The 14,289-nt window shown below is 40.9% G+C and overlaps 1 protein-coding gene across 1 annotated transcript in view; it reads left to right on the top strand.

Moving 5' to 3' along the window:
- The first annotated feature begins 4,799 nt into the window (after positions 1 to 4,799).
- LOC135467183 (furin-1-like) overlaps positions 4,800 to 14,289 on the top strand; it is a 97,884-nt gene continuing 88,394 nt past the window's right edge. The window contains exon 1 of the mRNA XM_064744948.1: positions 4,800 to 5,070. The gene's annotated coding sequence lies outside the window, so the exon portion shown is untranslated. The remainder of the gene's footprint in view (positions 5,071 to 14,289) is intronic.

The raw sequence follows: 14,289 nt of genomic DNA, 5'->3' as shown, positions 1-14,289 counted from the left end.
ATAGTAACCGTCACTAGTCAAACTTTATTAAACTTGCGCCCCATGCACCAACCCTGTTCAGCAAGATTACACCTTTCTCAGTGCGTATTTCCTGTCATTTCCAAAAGAAGCTTCAGGGATTAGAAAAAACAATATAGGGTGTTCTGATTCTCAATCTGACATTTCGATATGTTACTATATGCAACATAGATATCAAGCCCGGTGTCATTCTTAAAGCTGCCTGTTTTTGTGAAGCTAAATACTGTTTGGATCATCTATATATAAATATATGTATATATATAAATTAATATATGAAACTTCTCACGTATACAGTTGCACTCAGTTACTTCTTCGTAATATATATATATATATATATATATATATATATATATATATATATATATATATATATATATTGCATGCTTCTATGTGGGCTAGACTTGTTATTATCTATTCAGCTGCCTGTAAAATCATTGAAACTCGCTACCAAAATTGCCTTTAGTTAGTGACACGTAACAACACAAGCTGTACACATGGATATGTTTGCAGTTCACATTCTTGCATAGAAAATCAAATTATAGAACTCTTTTTCTTATTCATAGTGTTAAATTCTATAAGCTTAGTTTCGACACCAAGAACTCATTGCCTCGGGCGACGGCAAAGTTATTCAAAAAATAGAAAAAGACTATAGTAATAACTCGTCTCTTGTCCGATCATACACTTGTATCTGTTTGACTGTATGGAACCTATAAACTGTTTTCCAGGAAACAAAAAGTGCTTTATTATACTGGTTGAGCTGATATTTGTTGATAATTGAATCTTTGTGAATTGTCATCATGTTTGGCCCCATTCTGTCGCCATCTTTACAATATAGGCCTGGTCTATAATTGCCAAAGCCAATATCATTCTATAATACGGCATTTTGCTGCAGAAACAACAGCGAGCATTCATCGTCTCCTCCAATATCCCGCAGACCGTCATTCCGAATGGAATTACTGATGTCTGAGACGAGCTGAGGAAGGCGGTATATAAACAGGCTGTTACACCGCCCATTCATCACTGAGAGCTCAGACAGTATGTATCAGTATGGAAGCCGGATGCGGCCATGCTCTCTCCTACACATCTCCTTTAAACATGAACAGCGATATTTGAACGACAGCGTGATATTTAGTCGGCATTAGGTCGAGATTAGGGGGACAACGTGAGATTTAGTCGAGATTCCCACGAGACTCCAAAGAAATTCGGTTGAGAATCTCGTAGAAATCTCGCATCCTCGCCAATCTCGGTCCTTCATTCAATTCTCGGACAAATCTTGTCTGAGTATCGACCAAATCTCGCAATGAGCATTAAATCTGGCCTTAATCTTGTCAGAATCTCGCCTGTTTTTTTTTTTTTAAATCTCGTCAGAATGTTGCTGTCTCCACGAAATAAATGATTTTATACCTAGACTGAAGTTTCATAGCGAGCGACATTCGGACGACAACCGATTCTGGGACGAGATTTGGTTGACAGTGCGACATTCAGGCGAAATTTAGACGACATTCAGTCGAGAAGGGGACATTTTAACATAATCTTGCTGAGTCGTTCCAATGGCGGGTTAATTTCGACCAAATCTCGCAAAGTCGTCTGAATGGCGCTTGAATCTCGGGTGAAAAAAGAGTTCTCAAGTAAATGTAGTTTGAATGCCGCGCTATCGTCCTAATCTCGACCAAATCTCGCCTTCCGGTCTTGTCGAGGCCACCAGGGGAGGGTTTGTTTTTTTGCCTCTGCCCTAATTGGGCTCCTGTCGCTGAGATCGTCTGCTTCTGCGTTTGGTGCTATCATCATCGGAACACGTCGATTCAGATTTGCATTTAATGATATGCAGGTTAAAACGCACATTTGGGTGCGACATTTATACGACTTTCTCGACCGAATGTCGTTGGATTCTCGTGGGAAACTCGCGTTGTCGCCCTAATCTGGACTAAATCTCGCACCGTCGCTGAAACATCGCTATTCTTGCTTTGCGCCAAATATACAAGAGAGAGCATGGCCAAATCCGGCTTCCATATATCAGAGACTTACCTGTCAGGCCTCCCCATTCACAGTTCTACGCTCGCTCAGCAAGTCAACTGATGTACGTCGGCCTCATTCGACAAAAGAGTGACGTGTTTTTTGTCCGCCATTGTCATATAAGTATGATGAATTTTCTGGTTCTGGCTGTCTCAGAGCAGGTAGGCTGTGTAGAAGTGTGCGCTCAATATAAATGTTTAATTTCTCACGCGCTCTCGATCACCACTTTGTATCAGCTTGTAGATAGTGATGTTTTTAGAATTCAGTAATTTCTAAGATATGCATGTTAACAAACCTATACCTGGACTTATTCTGGACCTATACAAAATGACACAGAGACAATCAGGTGCACGAGACACAGTCCTATCGTACGAGTAGACTTGCTCTAGGGACTACGCACGGTATAGGCACGCTCATGCCTCGAGGGCAAGTGTATTGACAAAGATGACGAAAACGTAGAATTATCCTTGTTCACGTTCGTAGCAGAAGAAATACGTGAGAACAATCGGTATATGTTGTATATTTATTTATTGATTTATTTCTTTATTTCATTGATGTCTCAAGCCTTCCTCAAGAATAGGAAGCCCGGGGGAAAACCACGACCATTCATATGCAGGTTGATTGCAGGCCTTCCATTTACGAATTTATTCATTTATTTATCTACTTGTTTGATTGTTGTTTAACGGTTGTTAATATGAGGCAAAGCACATATAGCATGGCACACGATATCACCAAATGTTACAAACCATATGTCCAAATGTACGCCTATGTATCAAATTTTCACTCCTGCAAAACATGATGGGAGTCATCGTATATATACATGGGGGCCTCCGTGGCCGAGGTGGATAGCTTGTCAGCGCAGCGCAAATGACCCAGGAGCTCCTCACCAATGCGTGCGCTGTGAGTTCACGACCAGCTCATGCTGGCTTCCTTTGCGGTCATACGGGTTTCCACCGGGCTCTGCCCGGTTCTCCTCTACCCGGTTTCCTCCCGCCATAACCCTGTACCGGTACTGAAGAATATTCCACTTAAATATACATAAGTATACATGTATATATATATATATCTCAGTCGGGGCCTCCGTGGCTCAGTTGGTTAGCGCGCTAGCGCAGCGCAATGGCCCAGGAGTGTCTCACCAATGCTGTGAGTTCAAGTCCAGCTCATGCTGGCTTCCTCTCCGCCCGTACGTGGGATGGTCTGACAGCAACCTGCGAATGGTCGTGGGTTTCCACCCACCATAATGTTGGCCGCCGTCGTATAAGTGAAATGTTCTTGAGCACGGCGTAAAACACCAATCAAATAAAATAAATAAATAAATATATCTCAGTCCATTCACCATATATCAAATCATTGTCAGAGTCTTCCTGAAAACCGCTCATGGACATACGAATGGTCAAAGCGTCCAAAGAGAAAAACATTTCCACGTGCATAGCGTATAGGCCTACACAATTTTCAAGCTGATTTATAATCGTAGATTTTCTTTCAACACAGGAGTATGTGTGCGATGCAGTAACAGCTTTTTAAAAGTATATATTACATGCATAGCATCATTGTGTTTCAGTGAATATATCACTGTTTGATTTCTCCTGTTTGATTTATTTATTTATTTATTTGATTGGTGTTTTACTCCGTGCTCAAGAATGTTTCACTTATACGACAGCGGAAAACATTATGCTGGGAGGAAACCAGGCAGAGCCCGGCGGAAACCCACTACCAGCTTCAAGTTGCCCACAGACCTTCTCATATACGGCCGGAGAGAAAGCCAGCATGAACTGGATTTGAACTTACAGTGATTGACTCCTGGGTCAATTTATAGGATACTGGGGCCATTTGAATCAATGTATAATATGACCAAGCCATACCGGTATCGATACAGAAGGCCTGTTCAAAGCTGCAAGTATCAGGACACATGAGAGGTGGAGTATATACTGTACATAGGTCTACAGGACGGATTTTCAATAATTCCGTTTTCCGCCGCCGACTTGGTTACCTCAGTCCTTTGTGCGTGTGTTTTTCTTCATTTATTTTTTTTTCAATCCTTTGTTTGGTTTTCATCGGATGTTTGTGGAAATAACACGAGTGCAGTCGCACCCAGAATCATGACCACTGTTTTAATGTCGCAGTGTTTGTACGGTCGATATAGAGTTGGCATACAGTGTAAAGGCTTTACTTCTTCGAGTATAAGAAAGATATAGACGTATTGTTTCTGCCCTCATGTCCTTCCAAAATAATAAAGAATTATATTTAGACAGGCTAAATGTTACCATTATAGGTGAATCGTTAATACTTTGATAAATACGTTTGATTGTTCAGCCTTCTCGCACAGCATTTCGTGTCATCAGGCGAATTCTTGTGGTTTTACCGTGAAGCGCGGGGTGAGTGGCTGGTATACCCGACATTGAAAGAAATATCCGAGATTTATGTCTTGTTGCTATGTATGGTAATTTAATCTGCGAACATGTGTGGCATGTGGGCTGTGCTATAGTCAGCTCGAGCCAAATGCTGAAGGCAGGTGTGGATATACGCGCACGGCTAGCATTTTGTACATTCGCGGTAAAGTGGGTCAGCAAAGATTTTTTTCTTCTGTCCAGCCAGTCACGCCCACCCGACATTGTTAGCCAATCGTCTAGGCGTTCGCGGGACGCACCCACCTTCATTCAGTCTTCTGTTTGCCTTCCTCAAAAGACATGTAAGCCGGCATGGTGATGTGCCACACCATATCTGATAGAGTTTACGTGGATTATCACTGTGTTTATGTACGCCGTCACTCTCAAGAAATTGTTTCCACAGGTGTGGAACTTTGACAGATTGTAATTGAGAACTAAGACTTACTTGGATGGCGCGACGTTGAGTATTTAGCGAACTTTTTACCAGTTGTCAGCCGTCAAATATTTTTCATCGCTGTGGGAATTGTGCAATCGCTCAACTGACATTACCGTGAAACTGTTGATGTAATTTGTACACGCTCGCTGATCGCTTAGCGAAGAGGCCAAGTGAGGGACGTATGACAGGATAACGCTGGATTTTACCCTTGATAAGGTCAGTTAATTCCAGTCGATCCGTACGTCTGATTAGCCTAGCGGCACCAGTATGTCATAAAGCAGCGGGGTAGCATTGAGAGTGGATGTGTGTCTGTCCGTTTGGTTGTCTGTCTTGTCTGTCTGCCAGTTGGCTTGTCTGTCTGCCTGTTGGTTTGTCTGTCTGCCTGCCTGTTGGCTCGTCTGTCTGCCAGTTGGCTTGTGTGTCTGGCTGTCGGCTCATCTGTCTGCCTGTCGGCTCGTCTGTCTGCCTGTCGGCTCGTCTGTCTGCCTGTTGGCTTGTCTCTCTGCCTAGTTATCCTTCGATCCAACAATAGAGCTGACAATAACAGATATCCAGGTGATAGGTAGGCCTACTAGTAGGCTGCATGTATATAGTGAACTGATTAACAGTGCAATGTGCAACTGTTTTAAGAAGTATTGCACCTACAACTGGATTCAAACCATAAATCCTCCCCCCTGTCGGCATATGGTACATTGACCATACATGATCCCTGGGCCGACGGTGAACAAATCTGCTGTCACCATCGGCTTCATCATTCAGCCATTATATGCAGACGCTGGTTGCATCATGGGTTCAGGATTGTCATACGCCTGTGATTTTACAACATTATGTGGTTGACATATAATTCTAGTTTCAGTTTTGGGTTGAATATTTTTACTTCCCAGTAAAACTTTGATGATGTTGTGAAGCAGTCCCTCAAGCCATGCACTACACTAACTAGATGTTTTCATAGTCCATGTCATGGCTGTATCTCACTGAGCAGGAAAGTTTGACAAACCTTTTTAACTTGAGTGTTATGCAGATGGTCCAGGAATAGCAAGTGGTGTGTCAGATGAAATGCCAGTTATCTGTCAGATGAATAGACAGTGGTGCTTCAAATGAATAGTCAGTTATCTGTCGAATGAACACTCCGTGGTGTGTAAATGAATACCAAGCTGTATATCAAATGAATACCCAGTGATGTGTCAAATGAATACCCTGTGGTGTGTCAAGTGAATAGCCAGCTATCTGTCAAATGAATACCCATTGATGTGCCAAATGAATACACAGTGGTGTTTCAAATGAATAGCCATCTATCTTTTGAATGAATACCCAGTGGTGTGTCAAATGAATATCCAGTGGTGTCTCAAATGAATACCCAGTGGTGTGTCAAATAAATACCCAGTGGTGTGTCAAATGAATACCCAGTGGTCTGTCAGATGAGTTCCCAGTGATGTGTCAAATGAATACCCAGTTATGTGTCAAATGAATACCCAGTGGTGTGTCAAATGAATAGTTAGTGATCCATGAAATGAGTTTCCCGTGATTTGTCAAATGAACATGGAAGGCAAAAGAAGGCAGAGAATATTTAGTTATATTGGTGGGAAGCATATTATTGATATGGGTAGCCAACTGGTGTGTATACCTTGACAACATGATGTGCTGCTGATAGTGCGCAGCATGAGTAATTGCTTGTACCTGTAATTAAATTTGTCTCTGGCTAGCATCTGAAAGATTATGTAGTGGTTTGTTTAACATAGTGTAACCAAGCTAGACAGGCTGTCGACTGGCAGATTACCCCCTGCACGCACACTGCTATCACATTAGAGACCTTCAGATCCTTGCGTAGTGTGCTGACGTTGTAATGATGATGAAATAACATGGGTATAGGTGAACCAGCGGGTTTATTGGAGTGTGCGATAATAATTACTCAGTCCAGAACTGGCATTGATCATCTGCCAGCCTGGCAATACAGGTGTCTCAGCTCTCTCCATGCTAACTATCTCTAATTATGCCAAAGCTAAACATGCCCAATTTATTCTGAGGACCAGTCTCTGAGGAACTGGTGTTATATACTAGTATACAGTATTTCCATAGATCTCCGAGGGCAGGGAGATTTTCTTACTGTTGTACATTGGAGATGTTGTATATCAAATGAGTGATTGTAATCATATTAATAAACATGAACTAATATCATTTATATGGCATTAATAATCAACCGATTAAAATGATGATTAATTTATGAATACAAAGATGCATGTAACTACTGGTGAGAATTGCGGGGCCCAAGTAGTAATTTGTCAACTGATGATCTTTTTGTAACATAAAAGTGTTACAAATTGTAATAATTCATATATATGATAAAACCACCAGATTGTTTGACCAGATGGTATATAAAAATCATTGCTGTGATATTAAACTGTCTGATACATTTAGGTATGTATTGGTCAGCATTGATTTAAATTCATAATTTTTGGGGGGGATTACTGGGTATGCAAATTCAGTATATCAACCTATCTGTATGCTGGTAGATGTTCATTCGGATGTACAGCAGTTTAACTGATTGGTTGGCCCGCAGTGTTTTTTGATTTTGGAGTTTTTGGAGACCTGGCCATGTTTTTTTTTTTTATCCAAACAGGGACCTTGACGATGTATCGGTACATATATCAATGTATACATACTTACATGTCCACACGTAGGCCTATATATATATATATATATATATATATATATACACATATATACACACATGTAGTTTTGTTTTGGAAGGGGAGTGAAGTCTGCTGCACATCTGGTGACAATAAACTGGGGCTACAAGTTCAACTTTCTGACACAGTGTACAGACTCACAGCCTGAGATAGCCTTAGCTCTCCTGTAAGCTATACCTTGATCCTCATATAAACACAGCCTTTTCATGTCAAGCCCCTGGCCTATATATACCTCCTCTGTGGGGGCTGCATGGTGGCTGCTCTGTTAGGCCATTTTTTTTTGCGGGGGAGTGGGTAGAATGTGGGAAACACACACCAAGAAATAGCTGGAGATATATTTACAGTGCAAGTTTACAGACAACATAGAACTTGTTCTGCTGTGTTGATGTATTAGAGCCTTTATCAGGCTTATGTAACAGGTTCATGCTCAGTGAGCAACACTTGTTGATAGTAAGTACCTGAAATATGAGCTGTGAGAAAAATTTCAATCTGAGCATTAAGTCAGTTCCAGCTTGTACCACTCCATGCAGACTCCAGACTTCTGTCAAAGTTGACTATCAAATACGCCATAGGAATTTAAACTAAAATGTGATTTTGTTTGCTTTTGATGGTCGTGTATTTCGTTTCTTTCTGTTGCATGTATGTACAGAAATTACAGTTGTTAGATTGACCTAAAGTTTCATCCATGACGATATAAAGTTTATCCATATTTCCTTTAATTTCTTGTTAATTATTTGTTTGGAATGTAGGATCATATCTACTAAAGCCAAGAATTCTAAGTGTCAGATCAAAAACTAAATAAATATTTCTTACCAGACTCTAAAAATTAATGCACTAATTATTTCGGTGAATTTTTAGTTGAAATACACTATACACTGCTTGATCATAGGCCTACCCAACAGAGTTTTTCATCAAATAAAGAGTTGACTGTAAGACCATCCATATGACAGTCTATATCTGTAAATACATCAGTTTGTAACTTAAAAACATTGACATTGTACGTCAATAGTTTGAGTGAGACATTTAATTAAACTTATACCAGTATATTCAAGGTATTAAAAAATTTATTTATTTATTTGATTGGTGTTTTACGCTGTACTCAAGAATATTTCACTTATATGAGAGTGGCCAGCATTATGGTGGGAGGAAACCGAGCAGCGCCTGGGGTAAACCCACGACCATTGGCCGGTTGCTGGCAAAACTTCCCACATTAAAAAATTAGATATCAATACTTACTAGTATTTTAGTTTACATGTGCAGTGATATTATTATAATCCCTACATGGGTGTGGGAAGATGTTTTGTGAATGATTGCGAAGATTGTGAATGTTTTGCACGTGGCTATAATTACCCTAATTTTTTTCATTTTTGGGATACCATCCTGCTCTGCTCTTTTTAACCAATATACACGTGACTGTAGCAGGAATATTTAGTTTGTGTTTTGTCACATGGTTAGTACCTCTAATGACGAATGTATTCATATCTTTATTTTCCCCTAAAAACTGAGAGAGAAATGTAATTCTTTGCTTTCAGAACAAATTATATCTGTCTTAAAAAGTAGACTAGATAAGGTAGGTTAATACGATCACTTAGAGATTTATAGAGATGTACTGCACTTGTACTGGTGTTTGTCAAACAAGTGGCTGCACCTGTACTGGTGTTTGTCAAACAAGTGGCTGCACTTGTACTGGTGTTTGTCAAACAAGTGGCTGCACCTGTACTGGTGTTTGTCAAACAAGTGGCTGCACTTGTACTGGTGTTTGTCAAACAACCGGCTGCACTTGTACTGGTGTTTGTCAAACAACTGGCTGCACTTGTACTGGTGTTTGTCAAACAAGTGGCTGCACCTGTACTGGTGTTTGTCAAACAACTGGCTGCACCTGTACTGGTGTTTGTCAAACAACTGACTGCACTTGTACTGGTGTTTGTCAAACAACTGACTGCACTTGTACTGGTGTTTGTCAAACAAGTGGCTGCACTTGTACTGGTGTTTGTCAAACAAGTGGCTGCACCTGTACTGGTGTTTGTCAAACAAGTGGCTGCACCTGTACTGGTGTTTGTCAAACAAGTGGCTGCACTTGTACTGGTGTTTGTCAAACAAGTGGCTGCACTTGTACTGGTGTTTGTCAAACAACTGGCTGCATTTGTACTGGTGTTCGTCAAACAACTGGCTGCACTAGTACTGGTGTTTGTCAAACAAGTGGCTGCACTTGTACTGGTGTTTGTCAAACAGCTGGCTGCATTTGTACTGGTGTTTGTCAAACAAGTGGCTGCACTTGTACTGGTGTTTGTCAAACAACTGGCCGACGTACTGGTGTTTGTCAAACAAGTGGCTGCACTTGTACTGGTGTTTGTCAAACAAGTGGCTGCACTTGTACTGGTGTTTGTCAAACAACTGGCTGCACTTGTACTGGTGTTTGTCAAACAACTGGCTGCACTTGTACTGGTGTTTGTCAAACAACTGGCCAACGTACTGGTGTTTGTCAAACAAGTGGCTGCACTTGTACTGGTGTTTGTCAAACAAGTGGCTGCACTTGTACTGGTGTTTGTCAAACAAGTGGCTGCACTTGTACTGGTGTTTGTCAAACAACTGACTGCACTTGTACTGGTGTTTGTCAAACAAGTGGCTGCACTTCTACTGGTGTTTGTCAAACAAGTGGCTGCACTTGTACTGGTGTTTGTCAAACAACTGGCTGTGATGTTATATGTTTTTGTATAGCTATGGTGATGCAGCCAGCATTCAGATGACTGTTTGTACATTGCACTGTATTCTAGAACCCATATCATATTCTCGGTATACAGGTAGATAATATGCATGGCATTAGTTATTGATGATAAGTGTACTGATGAAACACCCTACATTTCAGGAGACTGATTTAACTGTAATACAGCCTGCTTTGCACCTGTTGTCTTGTAAAACAACCCTCAGGAATCTTATAGATATCTCCTCACCAGCTCTGGTATATGTAACAAACACACATGCCTAAAGACATAAAGGACCAGATGTTGTGAAACTGCTGACAGTGTAAAAAATCCATGAAATATTGAAAGCATTGATCATGATGCAGTTGGCATTTGGTTTAGTTTGTTTTCATGGATGATGTATCAATGGATAGGGCTAATGTACGAGTTGCCCTGTATTGAAATATCATTTTAATAAATCCATCATTACACCATCATAAGAAGTAATTAACTACTAATTGACTTATAATGAAATGTGAATACCTTTTAATGACTAGAACATTAAGGATTTAGGTCAAGTCTTAGACAGTTTTGAGAACTTGTAGATTCCAGGGCCTAGTTCCACAAAGATATCGTACATGTATGGTAACTGTGCATACAGGTGAATGGTGTGGTAATGATGACCAACAAAATATTGTACAACAAATGTATGGTGAAAAATGTTGTACTCTACTTTGTAAAACTGGGCCCTGCATGACAGTTCTCACTGTATTTGGAGCATTGATGGCCATAAGTGGTCAGGCCATGACACTTGTGTAGCTGCGTTTACCTTTTCACTTCAGTCTAACATTCTTCCACCGATGTGATGTGCATGTACATGTATCTGTTTGCGTGTATCTGTTTGCGTGTATCTGTTTGTGTGTATCTATTTGCATGTATCTGTTTGCGTGTATCTGTTTGTATGTATCTGTTTGCGTGTGTCTGTTTGCATGTATCTGTTTGTGTGTATCTGTTTGTGTGTATCTATTTGCATGTATCTGTGTATGTGTATCTGTTTGCGTGTATCTGTTTGCTTGTATCTGTTTGTGTGTATCTATTTGCATGTATCTGTTTATGTGTATCTGTTTGCGTGTATCTGTTTGTATGTATCTGTTTGCGTGTGTCTGTTTGCGTGTATCTGTTTGCATGTATCTGTTTGTGTGTATCTATTTGCATGTATCTGTTTGCGTGTAGCTGTTTGCATGTATCTGTTTGCGTATATCTGTTTGCCTTCATCTGTTTGTATGTATCTGTTTGTATGTATCTGTTTACATGTATCTGTTTACATATATCTTCCCATACACCTGTATGTACATTACGTTTGGGAATGTATTATCAGTAACTTTCCTAAAGGTCGGCCGCGTATCCACTTGAGAAGTAATAAATCAACATCTTGTGAGTTAGTTGGAGGCCTGTATTTTACAGCATACATGCAGGCCTGTATATTGCAGCATACATGCAGGCCTGTATATTGCAGCACACATGCAGGCCTGTATATTGCAGCACACATGCAGGCCTGTACATTGCAGCATACATGCAGGCCTGTATATTGCAGCAGGCATGCGTGACTGTACATTGCAGCATACATGCAGGCCTGTACATTGCAGCATATATGCAGGCCTGTACATTGCAGCATACGTGCAAGCCTGTAGATTACAGCATACATGCGGGCCTGTACATTGCAGCGTACATGCAGGCCTGTAGATTGCAGCATACATGCAGGCCTGTATATTGCAGCATACATGCAGGCCTGTATATTGCAGCATACATGCGGGCCTGTACATTGCAGCATACATGCAGGCCTGTAGATTGCAGCATACATGCAGGCCTGTATATTGCAGCATACATGCAGGCCTGTACATTGCAGCGTACATGTAGGCCTGTACATTGCAGCATACATGCAGGCCTGTACATTGCAGCATACATGCAGGCCTGTATGTTACAGCATACATGCAGACTTGCACATTGCAGCATACATGCAGGCCTGTAGATTGCAGCATACATGCGGGCCTGTACATTGCAGCATACATGCAGGCCTGTAGATTGCAGCATACATGCGGGCCTGTATATTGCAGCATACATGCAGACCTGTATATTACAGCATACATGCAGGCCTACATGCAATATTATTGTATAACAACAGCAAATACATATACAACTGTTTGTATTTGGGTGAATACTACTTCTACAGTGTACAGTACTGCTCAAACCTATAATGACATATCTGGCATATCTGTGGATCAGAATATCTGCATAGTAAAGGTGTAGTATCACAGAAAGTGTTCACATCATACGCCAATCATACAGCCAAGATGGGTGTACCATCCAAGTATGATGAGCGTGGGAACTGAGTGCAGGATCCGAGTGTAGGATCTGCCTACGGTTTTACACACTAGCATTCACACATACACTCATACACTTTGTAACAATTGCTGCCTTGCATTGTTCGACACCAATTTTGTCTGTACTCTCGGAATTAAAAAATATTTTCACCAAAGGAAAGTTCTAGTACCCAGTGTGGTGGGTAATTCACATAATCATGTTAATAAGCAGATTGTGTTGTGACTTTTTCTGTAAATTTTTAGGTAAATACAAAACCATAACCTACAATATATGATTTTGTCCAGTGGAAAATTTTTGAGGAAGTCAAACACTTAACATAGTGTGTAGTTATAAAACATTTATACACAGTAATTTAATACTAGAACTGGTACAATTTTTGGAAAGAACTTATATCACCTCCTGTTGTCGGGGAATGTGTATGGTTGGGATTTTACATTTCCACTGACACCAATTGACTTCGTTTAAAAACCTGAAAACAAAACTCAGAAGTCATTGCATTCAGCTAGGTCACCTTTGCACTAGATTTAGGCGAATGGTAGACCATAATTTTTGAGTATTTTTCTCGTCACCAGCCCTGCCTAATACCAGACAAGCAAACTGAAGATATATAGCGTCATGTTTATACAGCTAGGGTGAAGGCCAAGGCTACATCTACGTAAGATGCGATCAGGATGTTTCCATCATCTGCTCATGGGTGGCCATCATGGCTGTATGATTCGCAAAGGATCCGCATCACATCCTGTCAAGATGGGCGTAGGATGGTCGGATGATCCAGGTAGGATCCGCATCACATCCTGTCAAGATGGGCGTAGGATGGTCGTATGATCCAGGTAGGATCCACATCTCATCCTGTCAAGATGGGTGTAGGATGGTCGGATGAACCACGTAGGATCCGCACCACATCCTGTTAAGATGGGCGTAGGATGGTCGGATGATCCAGGTAGGATCCGCACCACATCCTGTCAAGATGGGTGTAGGATGGTCGGATGAACCACGTAGGATCCGCACCACATCCTGTTAAGATGGGCGTAGAATGGTCGGATGATCCACGTAGGATCCGCACCACATCCTGTCAAAATGGGCGTAAGATGGTCGGATGGTCCACGTAGGATCTGCACCACATCCTGTCAAGATGGGTGTAGGATGGTCAGATGATCCATGTAGGATCTGCACCACATCCTGTCAAGATGCTCTTAGGATGGTCGGGTAATCCACGTAGGATGCACACCACATCCTGTCAAGATCCGCACCACACCCTGTCAAGATCCGCGTAGGATGGTCGGATGATCCACGTAAGATCCGCACCAAATCCTGTTAAGATGGGCATAGGATGGTCGGATGATGCTCTAACAGTATATCACTAGAATTGACCAGTACTGTACATGTAGTTTCTATTTATGCAAGATCTGTGAATTAGCCTCTTTTTATATGAAGTTATAACTTAATGCACCTGAAATATGGTAAACTGTTAAAATCTTTTGTCGTCTAAGGTGATATTACTGAAGTAATATATAGACTTATTATGATGATTAATAGATCAAATTGCTTTGGATTGGTCACATTATTATAGATTTAATCATTGTAGTTCAGAAAGTTGTTTTATTAAAGCCAGTGTATTTTTCTGATTTGTTATGTTCTTTTGGTGTACATTGATTTTATATAAGTCCAGTATATATAGACATGTT

This window comes from Liolophura sinensis, chromosome 6 (assembly GCF_032854445.1).
Source record: "Liolophura sinensis isolate JHLJ2023 chromosome 6, CUHK_Ljap_v2, whole genome shotgun sequence".
Lineage (NCBI taxonomy): Eukaryota > Metazoa > Mollusca > Polyplacophora > Chitonida > Chitonidae > Liolophura > Liolophura sinensis.
This window is presented reverse-complemented; position numbering and strand designations above follow the sequence as displayed.